The sequence below is a fragment of the Bufo gargarizans genome, chromosome 5, assembly GCF_014858855.1.
Source record: "Bufo gargarizans isolate SCDJY-AF-19 chromosome 5, ASM1485885v1, whole genome shotgun sequence".
Lineage (NCBI taxonomy): Eukaryota > Metazoa > Chordata > Amphibia > Anura > Bufonidae > Bufo > Bufo gargarizans.
In genome coordinates this window covers 395,342,417-395,369,968 of record NC_058084.1, presented here as the reverse complement: position 1 = coordinate 395,369,968, position 27,552 = coordinate 395,342,417, and the positions used below count along the sequence as shown (strand labels likewise).

At 44.7% G+C, this 27,552-nt stretch overlaps 1 protein-coding gene across 1 annotated transcript in view; it reads right to left on the bottom strand.

Annotated features, from left to right (window-relative positions):
* The window catches only part of LOC122939473 (ATP-dependent translocase ABCB1-like), a 578,859-nt gene that overhangs the window by 391,624 nt on the left and 159,683 nt on the right, over positions 1-27,552 (bottom strand). The gene's annotated exons all lie outside the window — the stretch shown is intronic.

Below are 27,552 nucleotides of genomic sequence, written 5' to 3'. Positions count from 1 at the left end.
CATTCTAATAAAAATAATCTAATTCTTAATTTTATAGGTATTAATAATGCAGAGAAATCATTATATATATATATATATATATATATATATATATATATATATGCTAATTACTTAGTTGAAGCACCCAGTGGTGTGCTGTAGCACTATGAGAAAAGCCACAGCTATGACCCAGTGCTGGGAATACTCCTCCCTGACATTTGATTGACAGGGCAAGACATCTCATCTTGGATTGTCTTCTGTGCCTGTACATTGTCTCCAAAGGTCAGCGCCTGCGCAGTAGCTCTAACGCTGCTTGCCGAGAAGTGCAGATAACATAGTCCACAGGCAGCTCGATTATGTAATTGAACCTGGAAGTGGTGGCAACCCTGGCTTAAAGTATAACTGTCATATATTTTTTTTTTGAGTATTGGATTGTGGTGATTAATATCTCCTTGGTGGCCCTATTTTAACTTTTCACTGTGTATTCAATTGCCCCTTAATTCCACAGTTTTGTTCCCTGTACTGCCTACTTTTACCTGTGCTTAAAATAGGGTTGCTAGGCATGGTCCTTCTCTCTGTTGAAGGACGGAGGAGGATGCAGAAGCAGGCAGCGTGAAAGGTCAGATTACATACAGCCAGGGACTGTAAGTAAATGATTAAAGCCAGGTCCTCCCCAGCAGCTGATAACAGTGCCTGGGCTGTGTGCACTTCTCCCTGTCCCTGCGCTTGGCAGATGCTCCCTCACTCAGCAGAGCTGGAGAGTTGAACCAGCGCAGACCAGGGAAGGGAGATCTGCCATCTGCTCAGTGTATAAATGAAAGCAACATGTGGTAAGAGGACCCCTTTGTGCTGCAGGAGATTAACCCTTTAGGGGGGGAGAGCTCTGGTTACTGACACTTTTGGGGGGCTATTGTTACTGGCTATTGAGGGCAGGCGGGATTAGCCTCAGGGTGAGGGCAGTGGCGGCCATCTTACTGAATAGTGAAATCGCAGTTTTATGCAGACTGGTTGCTAAGGGCTGAATCTTATTAAATATGGGGTAAGTCAGTCTAATAGTAACTGATTCTGGAATATCATGTTATTAGTAACTGCATATCTGAAAATTTAAAATTAGGGTCTAAGTGTGACAGTTATCCTTTAAGAGATGGAGGAGGGAAAAATTCAGGTACAATGATGTCATTGGGGACTACACACTATATATCTGCTTGGTTTAGTGAGATTGATAATGCTGACAGGGTCTCTTTAAGTCACAAAGTCCTATCCAATTCTGCTCTGTTCTACATTTTCTAAAGTACTTTTCTTTATACGGTAATTTACTAAACCCTCTTTTTTACCACTCTAATCACCTCCTCTCATTTTTTATAAAAGCTTTCTTTCAAGAGCCCCCTCATTCCATCTGCACTCTTCAAACTTTCAAATATTCATATGCACGCTGAAAAGTCCCTTAACTGTTATTCCAATGCCTCCCCTAGATAACTGCTTACTGTACTCCTGAGTTCCTTCCAATTTATATAGATTGCAAGCTCATATAGGAAGGGCTTCTACCTAGTGTTGGTCAAGCACCAATGTGCTCGGGTGCTCGAGTAGAACACTTTGGGATGGTCGGGTGCTCGGTAGCACAATGTAAGTCAGTGGGAGAACCCGAGCATTAAACCAGGCACCGCCTGCTCTGAAGAGAGGAAGGTGTCTGGTTCACAGGAAAAGGTCAGAAATTGATGGAAACACCACTGAAATGGTTTGGGAACAGCATGGGGAGGATGTCTAAATGCACCTTGGACTCCTAGGTCGCTGCTGGGAACGATGTTGTCCAAGTAGTACGCCACTTTTTCAGACTGACAATAATAAGCACAAAACCGAAGATAAAATCGATTTTAGAGGGAAAATTTTAAAGAGTACATTCTTTCCTATATATTTACTTGTATATAAAGTGCAAATGCTGCCAAAAATTACAAGGAAGAGGCACTCCGATAAAACCTGTATATCACATAAAGGAGGGCCTCATTTACATTGTGGTACAATTGTTCAGGTAGTGGGACTCCTACAGTCTAAAAGCCTATGCACTAAGTGAAAGGGCTTTCAAAAATTACAAGGAACCGGCACTCCAATACACCCTAAATTACACATAAAAGAGGTCATCATACACACCCTTGAAACATTATGATAGCTGGCCTGCTGGTGACCCTCAAAAACTACTGGAGCAAGGGCCTGCTGATCTGACTATCTAAAACATAAGGGGCGAGTGCCTGCTGCTGATCTGACCATCTAAGGCTAGTTTCACACTAGCGTTCGGCTGTCCGCTCGTGAGCTCCGTTTGAAGGGGCTCACAAGCAGACCCGAACGCTTCCGTCCAGCCCTGATGCAGTCTGAATGGATGCGGATCCGCTCAGACTGCATCAGTCTGGCGGCGTTCAGCCTCCGCTCCGCTCAGCAGGCGGACACCTGAACGCTGCTTGCAGCGTTCTGGTGTCCGCCTGGCCGTGCGGAGGCGTGCGGATCCATCCAGACTTACAATGTAAGTCAATGGGGACGGATCCGTTTGAAGATGCCACTTTCAATGTAAAAGTCTGGACGGATCCGCTCAGGCTAATTTCACACTTAGCCATTTTTTGCCAATATAATGCAGACGGATCCGTTCTGAACGGAGCCACCGTCTGCATTAATATGAGCGGATCCGTTCAAAACGGATCCGATCGAACGCTAGTGTGAAAGTAGCCTAAAACATTAGGGGCGAGGGTCTGCTGCTGAGCGGACCCTCTAAAACATTAGGGGTGAGTGCCTGATGCTGATCTGACCATCTAAAACATTAGGGGCGAAGGCCTGCTGCTGAGCTGACCCTCTAAAACATTAGGAGCGATGGCAGCCTAATAAGCATGTTGATATGATGGAGGTGAAGGATGACGAGAAAAGGGAGATTAAACCATATACCCTTTTTAGTAGTGGAAGTGGTGCATGGGAATACAGTGTATTCAATATACTATAAAAGCCACATTTAGAGTGCCTTTATGTTCAGCCGCTTTCCTCTGGTGAAGTAAAGAAGTCAGGGGCAACCCCGGCTTTGTTCATTTTTATGAGAGTCAACCGGTCAGCATTTTCAGTTGACAGGCGGATGCACTTATCAGTTATTATGCCAGCAGTAGCACTAAATATGTGCTCTAAAAAAAATACTGGTGCCGGGGCAGGCCAGCAACTCCAAGGCGTAGAACGCCAGTTCGTGCCACGTGTCCAGCTTGGACACCCAATAGTTGTAAGGCACAGAGGGATCACTGAAGATGCTGACATGGTCTGCTAAGTACTCCTTCACCATCTTCCAAATGTTTTCCCTTTTTTTGACACTAGGCCACGCATCAGGTTGAGGGTGCTGACGGTGTGTCATAAAACTGTCCCAGGCCTTGCAGAGTGTTGGCCAACCTGAGGGGAACACACAACAGTTCCAACAGAGGCAGGCCAAGGAACTACGTACTCTGCAGACAGCGTTGTCAGGTGGAAATTTTTGGAGCAATTTTTCCACAAGGACCTTCTGGTATTGCACCATTTTGCTCATCCTCTCCACCACAGGAATGAGAGATGACAAGTTCTCTTTGTAGCGGGGATCGAGAAGGATAATAACAGTAATTGGTGTTGGCCAAAATGCATACAACGCAAGGGTCACGGGAAAGGCAGCCTAATATAAAGTCAGCCATGTGTGCCAGAGTCCCAACAGACAAGACTTTGCAGTACTCATCAGGAGGATAGCTCTCAATCTCCTCATCCTCTTCCTCCTCTTCTACCCATCCACGCTAAACAGATGGAATAAACCTGCTATGGGTACTACCCTCTGTAGTGGAGGCAACCGTCTCCTGCTCCTCCTCATTATCATTCAATTCGTGCTGAGAAGACAAACTGAGGGTGGTCTGGCTATCACCCTGTGTACAGTCTTCCCTCATGTACACCTCTTCCACATGCAAAGCATCCGTCTTAATTGTGATCAGCGAGTGTTTGAGTAGACACAGAAGTGGGATGGTTACGCTGATAATAGCGTTATCGACTGCTCACCGTCTGTGTTGATTCCTCAAAGTGAAAACCTCACAGAGGTCAGACATCAATGCCCACTCGTCGCTTGTGAAGAGCGGAAGCTTACTGGAAAGGTCACTACTGAATCGGCCCTAGTAGAGACCTCGGGAGGTAAACCTCAAAAAAACAACCGGTCACAAAACCGAAAATCCCTGTAGGGGTACAACTTTTTTTAAATAAAAGGTATGGCTTTATTAGGTCAATTTAAAACAGGGTCTTGGATGAACCATATCCCCACAAACATTTAAAACTATCAGGTGATAGTGCTAATATACTAAGTTGCTATTGATACTGAACCCCTCAGCGCTGAACACCGAACCCAAACTTTTACTGAAATGTTTGAGTCTGGGGTCCAAAAATCCTAAAGTTTGGTACGAACCTGAACTTTACAGTTCGGGTTCGCTAAACCCTACTTATTTCATGTTTACATTCCTTCTTGCTAAAAGACCAATCATGTGAACCCACTCCTCCTACTACTAATATGGAGAGTATATAATGTGAAGCCCCCACCTAATAAATTAGAGTTATGCTTTGACCTTATCCAGTGTCAGTGTTATTTCTCTCGCCGTGCATGCACGTATCTATCTATCTAATTTGGAGCAGTATATCAACCTACCTGGCCATTGATCAGAACCAGAACATTTTGGCGCCCGACGTGTGGGGCTCGAAGGTTGGACCCCCCTGTTCCCATACCCCCGGAGATCAGACATAGGAGGGGCGCACCAACAGACACCAGGATCGCTACCCGTGATATGAGGTAAGAAAACAGAGTAATCTTGCCTATACTGTATCCCCTGGTGTAGCCTCTTGTCATCTGTCTGAGGAAGGGTTGCAGCAGCAGTTGGGGCACCTTTGAGTGCACGCAAGTAAGAACCTCACAGTAATTGATGAGATTTTGATACACTGTGTTTTATGTGTTGTGTTGTACTGATGTCGTTAGGACATTGAGCATCTGTGTATAAACTACCGAGTTACAAGGAAGCCTACCTCATTAGCCTACATGTACGCGGTACAGCCAGAGGCATCTGTCCAGATAGTAGAACGGGAGGAGGCGGTCAGAACCGGTCCAAAGGTGTACTACGTGTCTGACTCAAAGAAGAACTCAGGTAGTTCAGGAACACAGGGTGCAAGCACAGGTTACGGACTAGACGGCTCCTGGAGATATTACATTATGGGAAATGTAGAAAGTGTCCCGAAGGGATGCTGCTCACTGGAGCAGTATGTGGCGGACAAGAGAGGGAAATGCTTCGTAAAGTGTTTAACCAGGTTGGAGAAACATTATGAGATGTGTAAAGGGGCACTCTTTGTGTTGATACATAGAGAGCATTGTTAAATGAAAAAAAAAGGCAAGCTTGCTGATGAAAAGATAGTAGATGCAGTGGAGGTGTGGCTTGACTGCAGCAAAGAATTGGAACGGACGTGGGGAGAACAGAAATATAATGAAAAGACAGGAAGATATTACTGTATGCCCGAGCACCAGCCACCTTATAATTATGGTGTCATCAAGAAGAAGCGGGGTAGACCTGTGCCATATGTGGGCAACATAATTCTCCCTCCAGTGTTTAGTGCCTGGAGAACCCAGCAGAACCCCCCGTGCATACAACTTTCCCCTCTCCTGCAGATATTAGCACTCCAAAACGGCGGTCAGACTGGACCGAGGAGGAGCAGAGGATACAATATGAGTTACATGAGATAAAAGAACAGATGAAGAATATGGCAGGAGAACAGTCTGAATGTTTTAGATATGCAAATGAGACCATTTTATCCAAAGTAATATCCAGGGGGCCACCTAGATATGTGTTATTCATACCAAATCAGCTGTATTCAATTGTCAGTCAGTTGCTGGACCTCGAGACCTACCCCATGCGGTTTTACCGTAAATTAGATTATACAAGACATATGGGTGTACGTGGTCAGATCTACAAAGTATAGTAGAGAACAAAACTGGAGAGTACTCAGCCCTTATTCTGAATAAACTCAAAAAGCCAGAAGGCGGATATGATGACCGTACCTCGGGATCGGGGTATGACTTCATAACACGAATGGAAAAATGGGTGAAGGACAAGTTAGCTGACCAGTCATCCACGCGGCAAGACATGACTCAGGTCAGGATGGAATCAGTGAAAAAATGTGTACACAGAGTGAAACAAAATTATAGAGACATGCGGTTCAGCGTGAACGAGCCTGTACACATTAGGCTTCTATCAAGTTCCTTTGTTGAGGGTCTGAGACCGGACATCAACAAAGCACTAACCACATGTCATCCCGAGTGGAAGGCTTTACCCATAGACATACTCAAACAAGTTTCCAAAGGACTTGAACAACAAGAGAACCAGGGCGTCTGTAATTGCCATCATGTCAGGGGAGGAGAGTGGGGACCGCCATTCCCCCACATGTACCTATACCTACTATGGGTGTGGAAAACCAGGGCATATAAAAAGGAACTATCGCAGTCGACACCTCTGGACCTCCTTTCAGCAATGGCGGCAGTAACAGCAGCATAAAAAGCATGCCACCGCCCCCACCCGACAACTAATAGGACACCAGCAAGCCAGTGCCAGGAGGGGATAACACCTACATGGCGGTTCACACCCCTCCCGCTGGTCCCGCCCCTTGAGTGACACTCAATGTAGCGGGAGAAATATTGTCATTTCTTGTAGACACTGGTGCAACCCGCAACGTCCTCTACGAAACCGCTGCCCTCCCATCCTGGCTCAAGAACATTCAACTACCGTGTTCGGGGTTAGAGGAGGTTGTGCAACACAACCCGATCACAAAATCCATTTCCATCACCTCACCACAGCTGCGCTTACCCAGCGGCATTAAGACCCAGTTCGTTGTTAGCCCGACTTGTCCCTTTAATCTTCTGGGGGCGGATTTCCTCCAGAAAACAAGGGCCAACTTACAATTTCAGCAATATGGAACAGTACTCCTCGGGACAACCCTGTGCCCCGAGGAAAGTTGCCTCCTAATGGCCCTCAGAACAATCAGTGATGACATTGTAACTCCACCAAACAAAGATGTGTTGAACACCCTATTACAACATATCCCATAATGCCTTTGGGCTAAGGGGTCCCAAGACATAGGACACCTGCATGTCCCTCCCATCTCAGTGCTCCTAAAAGACCCTAGCGTGCTGCCTTAAAAGGCCCAATACCCACAGTCAATGCAACAGCAGGATGCTATTATGCAGCAGGTACATACCCTGTTGCAAAATGGAGCATTAGTGGAGACCACCTCTCCGTGGAACATGCCCTTGTATCCGGTACGGAAAAAGCCAAAGAGAGGTAAATCCCCAACATACAGGATGGTACAAGGCTTGAGAGCAGTCAATGAAGCAACTGTATTAGAAACCCCTGTTGTACCTAATCCACACACCCTGCTGTCTGGAATTCCACCGGTTGCCAATACCTTCACTGTGATTGATCTGGCTAACGCTTTCTTCTCTGTTCCTCTAAAAGAAGATTGTCGATATCTCTTTGCATTCAGACATGCAGGCAAGCAATACACTTGGACTGTGATGCCTCAGGGAGCACAGAATAGCCCCTCATGCTTTAGCAAAGCCATGTCCTCTGTGTCCAACCATGGCAGGCAGACAACCCGGATGTCGAACTCCTACAATATGTGGATGACCTACTCCTTTGTGCTTCAAGCTTTCAGGAATGTCTGTCCTGCTTAATCTCTCTCCTACAGGGCTCCAAAGTGTCTCAAACCAAAGTCCAATTGTGTTTACCCAAGGTAGTCTTTCTTGGACACTGTATTGCCCAAGGTAGTAAACACTTGACGGATTCCAGGAAAAAGGCCGTTCCAAACATACGGATACCAGACACTCCACACCAATTGTAGACCTTCTTAGGCTTCATTTCCTATTGCCGACCCTGGATCCCCGATGCCTCAGTATTGATGCAGTCCCTATATGACCTATGCGTTCCAGTTAACAAGGGAGGCTAATGAGTCCTTTGACAAGATGAAGACAGCAATTGCAACTGCTCCGGCCCTTGGAATTCCTAAATGCAGCCTTCCCTTCAGGCTGTATGTCATTAAACATCAAGGTCACGCTACTGGAGTCCTCACCCAAACTCATGGTGGATGCAACAGACTGCTGGACTACTACTCTAAGCGCCTTGACCCTGTAGCCAGAGCTGCCCCTTCCTGTGTCAGAGCTGTCCATGCTGCCAGGTCTCTTCTGGACGTCACATCTGACGTTGTGCTTGGGCACCCCCTCACTATTTTGGCTCTGCATGACATCTCTGCCATCCTCCAGCAGACACAACCCAAACACCTCACTGCACAACGCCACCTCCGGCTGCAGTGTAGTCTGCTCCTGCCAGATAATGTCACCATTTAGAAATGTCACATCCTTAACCCTGCTACACTCCTTCCTCTTTCAAGGGAGGAGTATACTAGAGATTCAGGAGATGCTTCTGAAGATTTTATTGATCTGCATTCTGAAGAAGCTCTTCAGGAGGAAGAACTATGGACCTCAATTGACTGCCTTTACCAGGGACAGGATCATGATTGCATCACAATGATTGAAGCTGAAGTAGGGACACCACCATCGGTTCAAGACACTCCTCTGATAAACCCTCATTGGATTCTCTTTGTGGACGGCTCAAGGTACGCCGATGACAAAGGGAAATTCCATACAGGCATGGCAGTCACTAGTAAGCATGAAGTGCTGTGTGCAAAGCAATTGCTCCCAGACCAGTCAGCACAGGAGGCTGAACTTATTGCCCTCACTGAAGCCTTCCTCATGGCAAAAGATTCCACCGCTAATATCTACACGGATTCAAGATATGCCTTTGGAGTGGTTCATGACTTTGGACTAATATGGAAGGCACGGGATTACATCACAACAACAGGTACCCCAATCAAAAATGCCTCAGCAGTAGCGGCCCTAATGGCAGCAGTACTATTGCTTACTCAAATGGCAGTGATCAAGGTAAAGGCCCATACATGAACTGACACTCCTGAGGCCAGATCAAATGCCCTAGCTGATCAAACCGCGAAGAGAGAAGCAATTGAAGAGGAAGGAGCCCAGACAGAACAGATCCTGACAGTACAAGAAGATATGGAGCAAGAGGAAGTCACATAGGGACCTACTGAAACAAATGCAGAAACAGGCCACTCCCAGGGAAAAGGAAACCTGGTTGAAAGAGTCAGCCCTCGAAGAAGAATCCCGACTCTGGACACAGGGAATTGATTGGCGCTCTTCCAGGGTCTTCTCGGAAGGAGATTGGCGCCCCTACAGGGTCTTCTCGGAGGGAGATTGGGGGTGTCCACACACCAAATTCCCCCCCCCCTCTTTTTACTTATTACCAGGCACAATGGGCATTACTACTGAGAAGGGTGGCACAGAGGACTTTACTACTGTGAAGGGAGCACAGAGGGCATTACTAATGTGTAGTGGGCACATTTGGAATTTCCACTGCAAAGGAGGTACAGAGAATGCATTACTACTGTGAACTTGGCACAGAGGGCATTACTACTGTGAAGGTGGCAGAGAGGGCATTACTACTGTGAAGGTGGCACAGCAGGCATTACGACTGTGAAGTGGGCACAGAGGGCATTACGACTGTGAAGTGGGCATAGAGGGCATTACGACTGTGAAGTGGGCACAGAGGGCATTACGACTGTGAAGTGGGCACAGAGGGCATTACGACTGTGAAGTGGGCACAGAGGGCATTATGACTGTGAAGTGGGCACAGAGGGCACTACGACTGTGAAGTGGGCACAGAGGGCATTACGACTGTGAAGTGGGCACAGAGGGCATTACGACTGTGAAGAGGGCATTACGACTGTGAAGAGGGCACAGAGGGCATTACGACTGTGAAGTGGGCACAGAGGGCATTACAACTGTGAAGCGTGCACAATGGGCATGACTACTATGAAAGGGGCACAAAGGGCATTATTCCTGTGAAGGGGCATAACTGATATGGGGCAAAAAGTGGGCTTTACTGTGAATGAGGCACAGATGGCATTACCACTATGAAGCAGGCACAATGGGCATTACTACTGAGAAGGGGGCACAGAGGGCTTTACTACTGTGAAGGGAGTACAGGATTATTACTACTATGTAGTGGGCACAATGTGAATTTCCACTGTGAAGGGGGCACAAAGAGGGCATTACTTCTGTGAAGGGGGTACAGAGAGTGCATTAACACTGTGAAGGCAGCACATAGGGCATTACTACTGTGAAGAGGGCATAGCAAGGCCATTAGTACTGTGAAGTGTGCACATAGGGCTTTACTACTGTGTAGTGGGCATAGAGGTCATTACTAATGTGAAGGTTGCACAATGGGTATGACTACTATAAACGGGGCCCAGAGGGCATTACTACTGTGAAGGGGCACAATGGGCATTACTAATAAAGGGGGCACAATGGGCATTACTACTATGAAGGGGGCAAAGAGAGATTTACTACTGTGAAGAGGGCACTGAGAGTGCATTACTACAGCAAAGTGGGCACAGAGGGCTTTACTACTGTGAAGATGGCAAAATGGACATTACTACTATGAAGAGGGCACACAGGGCATTACTCCTGTGAAGGGGCATGACTGTTATGGGGAAAAGAGTGGGCATTACTGTGACGGGGCACAGATGGCAGTACTACTATGAAGGAGGCACAATGGGCATTACTACTAAGAAGAGGGCACAGAATGTTTTTCTTACTGTGAAGGGGACACAGAAGGATTTACCACTGTGAAGAGGGCACAGAGGTCATTACTACTTACTACTGTGAAGCTGGCACAATGGGAATTACTACTGTGAAGGGGGCATAGAGGGCATTACTACTGTGAAGGGGGCACAGAGGGCATTACTACTGTGTAGGGGCACATAGAGTGCATTACCACTCTGAAGGGGCACAGATTGCATTACTACTATGAAGGGGGCACAAAAAGGGCATTACTACTTTGAAGGGGGCATTGAGGGCATTATTACTGTGAAAGGGGCACAAAGAGGGCATTACTACTGTGAAGGTGGCACAGAGGTCATTACTACTGTGAAGGTTGCACAATGGGCATGACTACTTTGAAGGAAGCACAAAGGGCATTATTCCTGTGAAGGGGCATAACTGATATGGGGCACAGAGGGCATTACTGTGAAAGGGGCACAGATGGCTTTACTACTGTGAAGGGGACACAGGGTGGATTACCATTCTGAAAAGGGCACAGAGGTCATAACTACTGTAAAGGGGGCACAGAGAGGGAATTAGTACTGTGAATTGGGCACAGAGGGCATTACTACTGTGAAGGGGGCACAGAGAGGGCATTACTACTCTAAAGTGGGTACAGAGGGCATAACTACTAAGAAGGGGGCATAGAGAGTTAATTTCTACTGCAAAGTGAGCACAGAGGTTATTACTACTATGAAGGGGACACAATGGGCATGACTACTCTGAAGGTGGCACAGAGGTCATTATTCCTGTTAAGGTGCATAACTGATATGGGGATCAGAGTGGGCATTACTGTGAAGGAGGCACAGATGGCATTACAACTATGAAGGCAGCATAAAGGGCATTGCTACTCTGAAGCGGGCACAGAGGGCTTTACTACTGTGAAGTGGGCACAAAGAGGGCATCACTACTGTGAAGTGGGCATAGAGGTCATTACTAGTGTTGATCAAGTCTCCACCGCGAACATATGTTGGCTGCTACGCTACCTTTTAAGGACTATTGTGTGTGGCAGCAGCAATATCTATTTTTAGCGCATCCTGCGCTAAATAGTATGCAATAGTTAGGCTACTGCAGACAGCAACAATATATGTGCTACATCTCCTGTGTAACGTGTGTACATCCAAAAAATATCAGTGACATCCATTGTACTTTTTCTGTAGACGGTGTCCGCTGTGAACAGTGACATAATCTGGGGTACATCTCCTGTGTAACATTTCCACAACCCAAATACATGTGACATTCCCTGTAATTTTATATTAGCCGCTGCTGACATCAGCAACATTTCTCCTGTGTAACATGTGCAGATCCCCAAAAAAATCTGTGACATCCAGTGTACTTTTTCCGTAGACGGTGTCAGCTGCAGACAGGGACATTAGCTGTGCTACATCTCCTGTGTAACGTGTGCACATCCCAAAAATATCAGTGGCATCCAGTGTACTTTTTCTGTACACTGTGTCCGCTGCAGACAGTTACATTACCTGGGGTACATCTCCAGTGTAATGTTTCCACAACCCAAATACCTGTGACATTCCCTGTAATTTTATATTAGCCGCTGCTGACATCAGCGACATTATCTGCAGTATTTCTCCTGTGTAATGTGTGCGCATCCCAAATACCATTTTAAAGTTCCTTGCGCCTACACTTCCAAATCCTATGCTACTGTGCGTGTGACATACTTTCAAGCTCATATAACATTTAATATGAAGAAGGTGAGCAGTAAGGGACAGGGGAGTGGCCGTAATGCTGATGGTGAGCACAGAGGCCATGGCCCTGGGCGCATTGAAACTGTGCCTGCTGCCAGAGAACAAGAAAAACAATCATCCACAATACCTAGCTTCATGTCTCAGTTTGCAGGGCGGCATAGGACAATTCTCTCAAAGTCAGACCAGTGTGACCAGATGTTTGGTTGGATTGCAGCAGATAATGCTTCCAGTCGGTTGAGCACCACCCTGTGTTCCACCAAGTCCAGTCTCAGTAGCCAAGAGTCTGGTCAACACAATTTTCACCCTGATTCTCCTTCCTCCTAACATGTAGAGTCTTGCCACACAAGTGATCCCACACTCGGATATTCCGAGGAGCTCTTTTCAGTGCAATTCCTTCATTTGGGCCTCTCGACAAGCCCGTTTGAAGAGAAACATGAGATCTTGTGCCCCGATTCCCAAACTCAGTGAAAAATTGCAAAGACTTTGCATCTATCATCATCAACTGTGCATAACATCATCCGAAGATTCAGAGAATCTGGAACAATCTCTGTGCGTAAGGGTCAAGGCCGTAAAACCATACTGGATGCCCGTGATCTCCGGGCCCTTAAACGACACTGCACCACAAACAGGAATGCTACTGTAAAGGAAATCACAGAATGGGCTCAGGAATACTTCCAGAAACCACTGTCAGTGAACACAATCCACCTGTGCCATCCGCCGTTGCCAGCTGAAACTCTACAGTGCAAAGAAGAAGCCATTTCTAAGCAAGATCCACAAGCTCAGGCGTTTTCACTGGGCCAGGGATCATTTAAAATGGAGTGTGACAAAATGGAAGACTGTTCTGTGGTCAGACGAGTCATGATTCGAAGTTCTTTTTGGAAATCTGGGACGCGATGTCATCCGGACCAAAGAGGACAACCCAAGTTGTTATCAACGCTCAGTTCAGAAGCCTGCATCTCTGATGGTATGGGGTTGCATGAGTGCGTGTGGCATGGGCAGCTTGCATGTCTGGAAAGGCACCATCAATGCAGAAAAATATATTCAGGTTCTAGAACAACATATGCTCCCATCCAGACGTCATCTCTTTCAGGGAAGACCCTGCATTTTTTAACAAGATAATGCCAGATGCAAGCTACTGGTGTCATAGTAGCTTGCATTTAAAAAAAATATATATATATTTTGACTGTAATATAATAGCAGTTAGTTGTCTGCAAGCATGTGTGTCAGGCCTACAGCGTCTACTCTGCAAATTTCTGCCAGTGTCACCAGTGCCACTCATATCTGTTGTCACAGTAGCTTGCATTTTAAAAAATATATATATATTTTGACTGTAATATAATAGCAGTTAGTTGTCTGCAAGCGTGTGTGTCAGGCCTACAGCATCTACTCTGCCAACTTCTGCCAGTGTCACCAGTGCCACTCATATCTGTTGTCACAGTAGCTTGCATTTTAAAAAATATATATATATTTTGACTGTAATATAATAGCAGTTAGTTGTCTGCAAGCGTGTGTGTCAGGCCTACAGCGTCTGCTCTGCAAATTTCTGCCAGTGTCACCAGTGCCACTCATATCTGTTGTCACAGTAGCTTGCATTTTAAAAAATATATATATATTTTGACTGTAATATAATAGCAGTTAGTTGTCTGCAAGCGTGTGTGTCAGGCCTACAGCATCTACTCTGCCAACTTCTGCCAGTGTCACCAGTGGCACTCATATCTGTTGTCACAGTAGCTTGCATTTTAAAAAATATATATATATTTTGACTGTAATATAATAGCAGTTAGTTGTCTGCAAGCGTGTGTGTCAGGCCTACAGCGTCTGCTCTGTAAATTTCTGCCAGTGTCACCAGTGCCACTCATATCTGTTGTCACAGTAGCTTGCATTTTAAAAAATATATATATATTTTGACTGTAATATAATAGCAGTTAGTTGTCTGCAAGCGTGTGTGTCAGGCCTACAGCATCTACTCTGCCAACTTCTGCCAGTGTCACCAGTGCCACTCATATCTGTTGTCACAGTAGCTTGCATTTTAAAAAATATATATATATTTTGACTGTAATATAATAGCAGTTAGTTGTCTGCAAGCGTGTGTGTCAGGCCTACAGCGTCTGCTCTGCAAATTTCTGCCAGTGTCACCAGTGCCACTCATATCTGTTGTCACAGTAGCTTGCATTTTAAAAAATATATATATATTTTGACTGTAATATAATAGCAGTTAGTTGTCTGCAAGCGTGTGTGTCAGGCCTACAGCATCTACTCTGCCAACTTCTGCCAGTGTCACCAGTGTCACTCATATCTGTTGTCACAGTAGCTTGCATTTTAAAACATATATTTTGACTGTAATATAATAGCAGTTAGTTGTCTGCAAGCGTGTGTGTCAGGCCTACAGCATCTACTCTGCCAACTTCTGCCAGTGTCACCAGTGCCACTCATATCTGTTGTCACAGTAGCTTGCATTTTAAAAAATATATATATATATTTTGACTGTAATATAATAGCAGTTAGTTGTCTGCAAGCGTGTGTGTCAGGCATACAGCGTCTACTCTGCCAACTTCTGCCAGTGTCACCAGTGCCACTCATATCTGGTGTCATAGTAGATTATATAAAAAAAAAGAAAAAGATTTTGAGTGTAATATAATAGCAGTTAGTTGTTTGCAATCGTGTGTGTCAGGCCTACAGCGCCTACTCTCCCAACTTCTGCCAGTGTCACCAGTGCCACTCATATCTGGTATCATAGTAGATTACATTTAAAAAAAATAAAAACAACAATTTTGCCTGTATTATAATCGCAGTTAGTTGTCTGCAAGCGTGTGTGTCAGGCCTACAGCGTCTACTCTGCCAACTTCTGCCAGTGTCACCAGTGCCACTCATATCTGGTGTCACAGTAGCTTGCATTTAAAAAAAATAATAATTTTGACTGTAATATAATAGCAGTTAGTTGTCTGCAAGCGTGTGTGTCAGGCCTACAGCGTCTACTCTGCCAACTTCTGCCAGTGTCACCAGTGCCACTCATATCTGGTGTCATAGTAGATTATATAAAAAAAGAAATATGATTTTGAGTGTAATATAATAGCAGTTAGTTGTCTGCAATCGTGTGTGTCAGGCCTACAGCGCCTACTCTGCCAACTTCTGCCAGTGTCACCAGTGCCACTCATATCTGGTATCATAGTAGTTTACATTAAAAAAAACAAAAAAAAACAAAAAAAAAACAATTTTGACTGTAATATAATCGTAGTTAGTTGTCTGCAAGCGTGTGTGTCAGGCCTACAGCGTCTACTCTGCCAACTTCTGCCAGTGTCACCAGTGCCACTCATATCTGGTGTCATAGTAGCTTGCATTTTAAAAAATATATATATATATATTTTGACTGTAATATAATAGCAGTTAGTTGTCTGCAAGCGTGTGTGTCAGGCCTACAGCGTCTACTCTGACAACTTCTGCCAGTGTCACCAGTGCCACTCATATCTGGTGTCATAGTAGCTTGCATTAAAAAAAAATAAAACAACAATTTTGACTGTATTATAATCGCAGTTAGTTGTCTGCAAGCGTGTGTGTCAGGCCTACAGCGTCTACTCTGCCAACTTCTGCCAGTGTCACCAGTGCCACTCATATCTGGTATCATAGTAGATTACATTTAAAAAAAATAAAAACAACAATTTTGACTGTATTATAATCGCAGTTAGTTGTCTGAAAGCGTGTGTGTCAGGCCTACAGCGTCTACTCTGCTAACTTCTGCCAGTGTCACCAGTGCCACTCATATCTGGTGTCACAGTAGCCTGCATTTAGAAAAATAATAATTTTGACTGTAATATAATAGCAGTTAGTTGTCTGCAAGCGTGTGTGTCAGGCCTACAGCGTCTACTCTGCCAACTTCTGCCAGTGTCACCAGTGCCACTCATATCTGGTGTCATAGTAGATTATATAAAAAAAGAAATATGATTTTGAGTGTAATATAATAGCAGTTAGTTGTCTGCAATCGTGTGTGTCAGGCCTACAGCGCCTACTCTGCCAACTTCTGCCAGTGTCACCAGTGCCACTCATATCTGGTATCATAGTAGTTTACATTAAAAAAAACAAAAAAAAACAAAAAAAAAACAATTTTGACTGTAATATAATCGTAGTTAGTTGTCTGCAAGCGTGTGTGTCAGGCCTACAGCGTCTACTCTGCCAACTTCTGCCAGTGTCACCAGTGCCACTCATATCTGGTGTCATAGTAGCTTGCATTTTAAAAAATATATATATATATATTTTGACTGTAATATAATAGCAGTTAGTTGTCTGCAAGCGTGTGTGTCAGGCCTACAGCGTCTACTCTGCCAACTTCTGCCAGTGTCACCAGTGCCACTCATATCTGGTGTCATAGTAGCTTGCATTAAAAAAAAATAAAAACAACAATTTTGACTGTATTATAATCGCAGTTAGTTGTCTGCAAGCGTGTGTGTCAGGCCTACAGCGTCTACTCTGCCAACTTCTGCCAGTGTCGCCAGTGCCACTCATATCTGGTATCATAGTAGATTACATTTAAAAAAAATAAAAACAACAATTTTGACTGTATTATAATCGCAGTTAGTTGTCTGAAAGCGTGTGTGTCAGGCCTACAGCGTCTACTCTGCAAATTTCTGCCAGTGTCACCAGTGCCACTCATATCTGTTGTCACAGTAGCTTGCATTTTAAAAAATATATATATATTTTGACTGTAATATAATAGCAGTTAGTTGTCTGCAAGCGTGTGTGTCAGGCCTACAGCATCTACTCTGCCAACTTCTGCCAGTGTTACCAGTGCCACTCATATCTGTTGTCACAGTAGCTTGCATTTTAAAAAATATATATATATATTTTGACTGTAATATAATAGCAGTTAGTTGTCTGCAAGCGTGTGTGTCAGGCCTACAGCGTCTGCTCTGCAAATTTCTGCCAGTGTCACCAGTGCCACTCATATCTGTTGTCACAGTAGCTTGCATTTTAAAAAATATATATATATTTTGACTGTAATATAATAGCAGTTAGTTGTCTGCAAGCGTGTGTGTCAGGCCTACAGCATCTACTCTGCCAACTTCTGCCAGTGTCACCAGTGGCACTCATATCTGTTGTCACAGTAGCTTGCATTTTAAAAAATATATATATATTTTGACTGTAATATAATAGCAGTTAGTTGTCTGCAAGCGTGTGTGTCAGGCCTACAGCGTCTGCTCTGTAAATTTCTGCCAGTGTCACCAGTGCCACTCATATCTGTTGTCACAGTAGCTTGCATTTTAAAAAATATATATATATTTTGACTGTAATATAATAGCAGTTAGTTGTCTGCAAGCGTGTGTGTCAGGCCTACAGCATCTACTCTGCCAACTTCTGCCAGTGTCACCAGTGCCACTCATATCTGTTGTCACAGTAGCTTGCATTTTAAAATATATATATATTTTGACTGTAATATAATAGCAGTTAGTTGTCTGCAAGCGTGTGTGTCAGGCCTACAGCGTCTGCTCTGCAAATTTCTGCCAGTGTCACCAGTGCCACTCATATCTGTTGTCACAGTAGCTTGCATTTTAAAAAATATATATATATTTTGACTGTAATATAATAGCAGTTAGTTGTCTGCAAGCGTGTGTGTCAGGCCTACAGCATCTACTCTGCCAACTTCTGCCAGTGTCACCAGTGTCACTCATATCTGTTGTCACAGTAGCTTGCATTTTAAAACATATATATATATTTTGACTGTAATATAATAGCAGTTAGTTGTCTGCAAGCGTGTGTGTCAGGCCTACAGCATCTACTCTGCCAACTTCTGCCAGTGTCACCAGTGCCACTCATATCTGTTGTCACAGTAGCTTGCATTTTAAAAAATATATATATATATTTTGACTGTAATATAATAGCAGTTAGTTGTCTGCAAGCGTGTGTGTCAGGCATACAGCGTCTACTCTGCCAACTTCTGCCAGTGTCACCAGTGCCACTCATATCTGGTGTCATAGTAGATTATATAAAAAAAAGAAAAAGATTTTGAGTGTAATATAATAGCAGTTAGTTGTTTGCAATCGTGTGTGTCAGGCCTACAGCGCCTACTCTCCCAACTTCTGCCAGTGTCACCAGTGCCACTCATACCTGGTATCATAGTAGATTACATTTAAAAAAAATAAAAACAACAATTTTGCCTGTATTATAATAGCAGTTAGTTGTCTGCAAGCGTGTGTGTCAGGCCTACAGCGTCTACTCTGCCAACTTCTGCCAGTGTCACCAGTGCCACTCATATCTGGTGTCACAGTAGCTTGCATTTAAAAAAATAATAATTTTGACTGTAATATAATAGCAGTTAGTTGTCTGCAAGCGTGTGTGTCAGGCCTACAGCGTCTACTCTGCCAACTTCTGCCAGTGTCACCAGTGCCACTCATATCTGGTGTCATAGTAGATTATATAAAAAAAGAAATATGATTTTGAGTGTAATATAATAGCAGTTAGTTGTCTGCAATCGTGTGTGTCAGGCCTACAGCGCCTACTCTGCCAACTTCTGCCAGTGTCACCAGTGCCACTCATATCTGGTATCATAGTAGTTTACATTAAAAAAAACAAAAAAAACAAAAAAAAAACAATTTTGACTGTAATATAATCGTAGTTAGTTGTCTGCAAGCGTGTGTGTCAGGCCTACAGCGTCTACTCTGCCAACTTCTGCCAGTGTCACCAGTGCCACTCATATCTGGTGTCATAGTAGCTTGCATTTTAAAAAATATATATATATATATTTTGACTGTAATATAATAGCAGTTAGTTGTCTGCAAGCGTGTGTGTCAGGCCTACAGCGTCTACTCTGCCAACTTCTGCCAGTGTCACCAGTGCCACTCATATCTGGTGTCATAGTAGCTTGCATTAAAAAAAAATAAAAACAACAATTTTGACTGTATTATAATCGCAGTTAGTTGTCTGCAAGCGTGTGTGTCAGGCCTACAGCGTCTACTCTGCCAACTTCTGCCAGTGTCGCCAGTGCCACTCATATCTGGTATCATAGTAGATTACATTTAAAAAAAATAAAAACAACAATTTTGACTGTATTATAATCGCAGTTAGTTGTCTGAAAGCGTGTGTGTCAGGCCTACAGCGTCTACTCTGCTAACTTCTGCCAGTGTCACCAGTGCCACTCATATCTGGTGTCACAGTAGCCTGCATTTAGAAAAATAATAATTTTGACTGTAATATAATAGCAGTTAGTTGTCTGCAAGCGTGTGTGTCAGGCCTACAGCGTCTACTCTGCCAACTTCTGCCAGTGTCACCAGTGCCACTCATATCTGGTGTCATAGTAGATTATATAAAAAAAGAAATATGATTTTGAGTGTAATATAATAGCAGTTAGTTGTCTGCAATCGTGTGTGTCAGGCCTACAGCGCCTACTCTGCCAACTTCTGCCAGTGTCACCAGTGCCACTCATATCTGGTATCATAGTAGTTTACATTAAAAAAACAAAAAAAAACAAAAAAAAACAATTTTGACTGTAATATAATCGTAGTTAGTTGTCTGCAAGCGTGTGTGTCAGGCCTACAGCGTCTACTCTGCCAACTTCTGCCAGTGTCACCAGTGCCACTCATATCTGGTGTCATAGTAGCTTGCATTTTAAAAAATATATATATATATATTTTGACTGTAATATAATAGCAGTTAGTTGTCTGCAAGCGTGTGTGTCAGGCCTACAGCGTCTACTCTGCCAACTTCTGCCAGTGTCACCAGTGCCACTCATATCTGGTGTCATAGTAGCTTGCATTAAAAAAAAATAAAAACAACAATTTTGACTGTATTATAATCGCAGTTAGTTGTCTGCAAGCGTGTGTGTCAGGCCTACAGCGTCTACTCTGCCAACTTCTGCCAGTGTCGCCAGTGCCACTCATATCTGGTATCATAGTAGATTACATTTAAAAAAAATAAAAACAACAATTTTGACTGTATTATAATCGCAGTTAGTTGTCTGAAAGCGTGTGTGTCAGGCCTACAGCGTCTACTCTGCTAACTTCTGCCAGTGTCACCAGTGCCACTCATATCTGGTGTCACAGTAGCCTGCATTTAGAAAAATAATAATTTTGACTGTAATATAATAGCAGTTAGTTGTCTGCAAGCGTGTGTGTCAGGCCTCCAGCGTCTACTCTGCCAACTTCTGCCAGTGTCACCAGTGCCACTCATATCTGGTGTCATAGTAGATTATATAAAAAAAGAAATATGATTTTGAGTGTAATATAATAGCAGTTAGTTGTCTGCAATCGTGTGTGTCAGGCCTACAGCGCCTACTCTGCCAATTTCTGCCAGTGTCACCAGTGCCACTCATATCTGGTATCATAGTAGATTACATTAAAAAAAAAAAAAAACAACAATTTTGACTGTAATATAATCGCAGTTAGTTGTCTGCAAGCGTTTGTGTCAGGCCTACAGCGTCTACTCTGCCAACTTCTGCCAGTGTCACCAGTGCCACTCATATCTGGTGTCATAGTAGATTATATAAAAAAAGAAATATGATTTTGAGTGTAATATAATAGCAGTTAGTTGTCTGCAATCGTGTGTGTCAGGCCTACAGCGCCTACTTTGCCAACTTCTGCCAGTGTCACCAGTGCCACTCATATCTGGTATCATAGTAGTTTACATAAAAAAAACAAAAAAAAAACAATTTTGACTGTAATATAATCGTAGTTAGTTGTCTGCAAGCGTGTGTGTCAGGCCTACAGCGTCTACTCTGCCAACTTCTGCCAGTGTCACTAGTGCCACTCATATCTGGTGTCATAGTAGCTTGCATTTTAAAAAATATATATATATATATATTTTGACTGTAATATAATAGCAGTTAGTTGTCTGCAAGCGTGTGTGTCAGGCCTACAGCATCTACTCTGCCAACTTCTGCCAGTGTCACCAGTGCCACTCATATCTGGTGTCATAGTAGCTTGCATAAAAAAAAAAGAAAAAAACAATTTTGACTGTATTATAATCACAGTTAGTTGTCTGCAAGCGTGTGTGTCAGGCCTACAGCGTCTACTCTGCCAACTTCTGCCAGTGTCGCCAGTGCCACTCATATCTGGTATCATAGTAGATTACATTTAAAAAAAATAAAAACAACAATTTTGACTGTATTATAATCGCAGTTAGTTGTCTGCAAGCGTGTGTGTCAGGCCTACAGCATCTACTCTGCTAACTTCTGCCAGTGTCACCAGTGCCACTCATATCTGGTGTCACAGTAGCTTGCATTTAGAAAAATAATAATTTTGACTGTAATATAATAGCAGTTAGTTGTCTGCAAGCGTGTGTGTCAGGCCTACAGCGTCTACTCTGCCAACTTCTGCCAGTGTCACCAGTGCCACTCATATCTGGTGTCATAGTAGATTATATAAAAAAAGAAATATGATTTTGAGTGTAATATAATAGCAGTTAGTTGTCTGCAATCGTGTGTGTCAGGCCTACAGCGCCTACTCTGCCAACTTCTGCCAGTGTCACCAGTGCCACTCATATCTGGTATCATAGTAGATTACATTTAAAAAAAAATAAAAACAACAATTTTGACTGTAATATAATCGCAGTTAGTTGTCTGCAAGCGTTTGTGTCAGGCCTACAGCGTCTACTCTGCCAACTTCTGCCAGTGTCACCAGTGCCACTCATATTTGGTGTCATCGTAGCTTGCATTTTAAAATATATATATATTTTGACTGTAATATAATAGCAGTTAGTTGTCTGCAAGCGTGTATGTCAGGCCTACAGCGTCTGCTCTGCAAATTTCTGCCAGTGTCACCAGTGCCACTCATATCTGTTGTCACAGTAGCTTGCATTTAAAAAAAAAAATATATATATTTTGACTGTAATATAATAGCAGTTAGTTGTCTGCAAGCGTGTGTGTCAGGCCTACAGCATCTACTCTGCCAACTTCTGCCAGTGTCACCAGTGCCACTCATATCTGTTGTCACAGTAGCTTGCATTTTAAAAAATATATATATATTTTGACTGTAATATAATAGTAGTTAGTTGTCTGCAAGCATGTGTGTCAGGCCTCCATGGACTCTGCCAGCTACTGCTAGTACACAGTGCCACTCATATCTGGTGTCACAGTAGCTTGGACGCATACTACAACTAAACAAATATAAAAAAATGACAGGCAGAGGCAGGCCACCCCGCAGGGGCCGTCATGATCGTGGTGCTGTGATTCCTTTTGGCCCTAGACTAATGCCCAGTGTTCAGAGGCCACGTACCCTGAACTCGAAAAGTTCTGAGGACATAGTTGAGTGGCTAACACAGGACACCCAATCTTCTACAGCTTCCACTCGGAACCTTGACGCACCATCCTCCTCCAGCTCAGCTTCGGGCACCTCTCAAGTTACCACTCGCCCGCCTGCCGCCACCACCAACACTAGCACCACAGCTGCTTCACTTGATCCCTCAGAGGAGTTATTTACACATCAGATGGAAGAAATAAGTGATGCACAACCATTATTGCCAGAGGATGTAGATAACAGGGATATGTCTTAGTCAGGCAGCATTACACACATGGACGTACGGTGTGATGATGATGATGTTGTATCCGATGCTGCTTCCTTTGCTGAGTTGTCAGATACAAGTGAAGCGGTTGATGATGACGATGTGTCTGTGGATGTCATGTGGGTGTCCGCTCGAAGAGAAGAAGAACAGGGGCAAAGTTCAGATTGGGAGACAGAGAGGAGGAGGAGACAAGTTGGAAGCAGGGGGAGGTCGTCGCAAAGAGCTAGTGGCACAGTCAGACAGCACGTATCGGCACCCGGGGTCAGCCAGACAGCACGCTAATCAACGCATGCTGTTGCCACCACCAGAATGCCGTCATTGCAAAGCTCAGCAGTGTGGCATTTTTTTTGTGTGTCTGCCTCTGATAACAGTGATGCCATTTGCAACCTGTGCCAAAAGAAACTGAGGTGTGGGAAGTCCAACACCCACCTAGATACAACTGCTTTGTGAAGGCACAAGATCTCACATCACAAACGCCTTTGGGATCAACACATGATGACGAGTACAAGCAGCACACAAACTCAAAGCCACCATCCTCCTCCTGGTCCAGCATCTTCAGCCACGTCAACCACTGCTGTCCTCCTTGCCCCCTCTCAACCACCCGCCACTCCGCCTCTCGCCTTGAGCAGTTCCTGCTCATCTGCCCAGTCAGGTGTCTATCAAGGAAATGTTTGAGCGTAAGAAGCCAATGTCACAGAGTCATCCCCTTGCCCTGCGTCTGACAGCTGGCTTGTTGGAACTCTTAGCCCGCCAGCTTTTACCATACAAGCTGGTGGAGTCTGAGGCCTTCAAAATATTTGTAGCTATTGGGACACCGCAGTGGAAGGTACCTGGCTGAAATTTATTTTCACAAAAGGCAATCCCCAACCTGTACTCTATTGTGCAAAAGGAAGTCATGGCATGTCTGGCACTGTCATGCCCGGCTCTGACTATGTTCGGAGGTCGGCCAGAATAGCAACACATCTTTAGTGTTTGCTTTGGAGTCGTGCTGGATCCGCCTCCCATCAGGTGCCCTGGATGGGGTCATTAGTTTAAATGACTCTCATTTCCAGTGCTCTGAGTGGGTTATAGAAATCAGTCTGGCCTAGGAAGCAAGCAAGCAAGCAAGGAAGGTTTTTTCTCCCAGCTCTGTTAAGATAAGTGTGGTTTCTGTTCTTGTTTGCTCTTTTAGTTGTGTTGATTAGAGTTGAGCGAACACCTGGATGTTCGGGTTCGAGAAGTTCGGCCGAACATCCCGGAAATGTTCGGGTTCGGGATCCGAACCCGATCCGAACTTCGTCCCGAACCCGAACCCCATTGAAGTCAATGGGGACCCGAACTTTTCGGCACTAAAAAGGCTGTAAAACAGCCCAGGAAAGAGCTAGAGGGCTGCAAAAGGCAGCAACATGTAGGTAAATCCCCTGCAAACAAATGTGGATAGGGAAATGAATTAAAATAAAAATTAAATAAATAAAAATTAACCAAAATCAATTGGAGAGAGGTTCCATAGCAGAGAATCTGGCTTCCCGTCACCCACCACTGGAACAGTCCATTCTCAGATATTTAGGCCCCGGCACCCAGGCAGAGGAGAGAGGTCCCGTAACAGAGAATCTGTCTTCATGTCAGCAGAGAATTAGTCTGCATGTCATAGCAGAGAATGAGGCTTCACGTCAGCCACCACTGCAACAGTCCATTGGCATATATTTAGGCCCAGCACCCAGGCAGAGGAGGGAGGTCCCGTAACAGAGAATCTGTCTTCATGTCAGCAGAGAATTAGTCTGCATGTCATAGCAGAGAATGAGGCTTCACGTCAGCCACCACTGCAACAGTCCATTGGCATATATTTAGGCCCAGCACACACACAGGCAGAGGAGAGAGGTCCCGTAACAGAGAATCTGGCTTCATGTCAGCAGAGAATCAGTCTGCATGTCATAGCAGAGAATGAGGCTTCACGTCAGCCACCACTGCAACAGTCCATTGGCATATATTTAGGCCCAGCACACACACAGGCAGAGGAGAGAGGTCCCGTAACAGAGAATCTGGCTTCATGTCAGCAGAGAATCAGTCTGCATGTCATAGCAGAGAATGAGGCTTCACGTCAGCCACCACTGCAACAGTCCATTGGCATATATTTAGGCCCAGCACCCAGGCAGAGGAGGGAGGTCCCGTAACAGAGAATCTGTCTTCATGTCAGCAGAGAATTAGTCTGCATGTCATAGCAGAGAATGAGGCTTCACGTCAGCCACCACTGCAACAGTCCATTGGCATATATTTAGGCCCAGCACACACACAGGCAGAGGAGAGAGGTCCCGTAACAGAGAATCTGGCTTCATGTCAGCAGAGAATCAGTCTGCATGTCATAGCAGAGAATGAGGCTTCACGTCAGCCACCACTGCAACAGTCCATTGGCATATATTTAGGCCCAGCACACACACAGGCAGAGGAGAGAGGTCCCGTAACAGAGAATCTGGCTTCATGTCAGCAGAGAATCAGTCTGCATGTCATAGCAGAGAATGAGGCTTCACGTCAGCCACCACTGCAACAGTCCATTGGCATATATTTAGGCCCAGCACCCAGGCAGAGGAGGGAGGTCCCGTAACAGAGAATCTGTCTTCATGTCAGCAGAGAATTAGTCTGCATGTCATAGCAGAGAATGAGGCTTCACGTCAGCCACCACTGCAACAGTCCATTGGCATATATTTAGGCCCAGCACACACAGGCAGAGGAGAGAGGTCCCGTAACAGAGAATCTGGCTTCATGTCAGCAGAGAATCAGTCTGCATGTCATAGCAGAGAATGAGGCTTCACGTCAGCCACCACTGCAACAGTCCATTGGCATATATTTAGGCCCAGCACACACACAGGCAGAGGAGAGAGGTCCCGTAACAGAGAATCTGGCTTCATGTCAGCAGAGAATCAGTCTGCATGTCATAGCAGAGAATGAGGCTTCACGTCAGCCACCACTGCAACAGTCCATTGGCATATATTTAGGCCCAGCACCCAGGCAGAGGAGGGAGGTCCCGTAACAGAGAATCTGTCTTCATGTCAGCAGAGAATTAGTCTGCATGTCATAGCAGAGAATGAGGCTTCACGTCAGCCACCACTGCAACAGTCCATTGGCATATATTTAGGCCCAGCACCCAGGCAGAGGAGGGAGGTCCCGTAACAGAGAATCTGTCTTCATGTCAGCAGAGAATTAGTCTGCATGTCATAGCAGAGAATGAGGCTTCACGTCAGCCACCACTGGAACAGTCCATTCTCAGATATTTAGGCCCCGGCACCCAGGCAGAGGAGAGAGGTCCCGTAACAGAGAATCTGTCTTCATGTCAGCAGAGAATTAGTCTGCATGTCATAGCAGAGAATGAGGCTTCACGTCAGCCACCACTGCAACAGTCCATTGGCATATATTTAGGCCCAGCACCCAGGCAGAGGAGAGAGGTCCCGTAACAGACAATCTGGCTTCATGTCAGCAGAGAATCAGTCTTCATATCATAGCAGAGAATCAGGCTTCACGTCACCCACCACTGTAAGAGTCAATTTTCATAAATTTAGGCCCAGAACCCAGGCAGAGGAGAAAGGTCCCGTAACAGACAATCTGGCTTCATGTCAGCAGAGAATCAGTCTTCATATCATAGCAGAGAATCAGGCTTCACGTCACCCACCACTGTAAGAGTCAATTTTCATAAATTTAGGCCCAGAACCCAGGCAGAGGAGAAAGGTCCCGTAACAGACAATCTGGCTTCATGTCAGCAGAGAATCAGTCTTCATATCATAGCAGAGAATCAGGCTTCACGTCACCCACCACTGTAAGAGTCAATTTTCATAAATTTAGGCCCAGAACCCAGGCAGAGGAGAAAGGTCCCGTAACAGACAATCTGGCTTCATGTCAGCAGAGAATCAGTCTTCATATCATAGCAGAGAATCAGGCTTCACGTCACCCACCACTGTAAGAGTCAATTTTCATAAATTTAGGCCCAGAACCCAGGCAGAGGAGAAAGGTCCCGTAACAGACAATCTGGCTTCATGTCAGCAGAGAATCAGTCTTCATATCATAGCAGAGAATCAGGCTTCACGTCACCCACCACTGTAAGAGTCAATTTTCATAAATTTAGGCCCAGAACCCAGGCAGAGGAGAAAGGTCCCGTAACAGACAATCTGGCTTCATGTCAGCAGAGAATCAGTCTTCATATCATAGCAGAGAATCAGGCTTCACGTCACCCACCACTGTAAGAGTCAATTTTCATAAATTTAGGCCCAGAACCCAGGCAGAGGAGAAAGGTCCCGTAACAGACAATCTGGCTTCATGTCAGCAGAGAATCAGTCTTCATATCATAGCAGAGAATCAGGCTTCACGTCACCCACCACTGTAAGAGTCAATTTTCATAAATTTAGGCCCAGAACCCAGGCAGAGGAGAAAGGTCCCGTAACAGACAATCTGGCTTCATGTCAGCAGAGAATCAGTCTTCATATCATAGCAGAGAATCAGGCTTCACGTCACCCACCACTGTAAGAGTCAATTTTCATAAATTTAGGCCCAGAACCCAGGCAGAGGAGAAAGGTCCCGTAACAGACAATCTGGCTTCATGTCAGCAGAGAATCAGTCTTCATATCATAGCAGAGAATCAGGCTTCACGTCACCCACCACTGTAAGAGTCAATTTTCATAAATTTAGGCCCAGAACCCA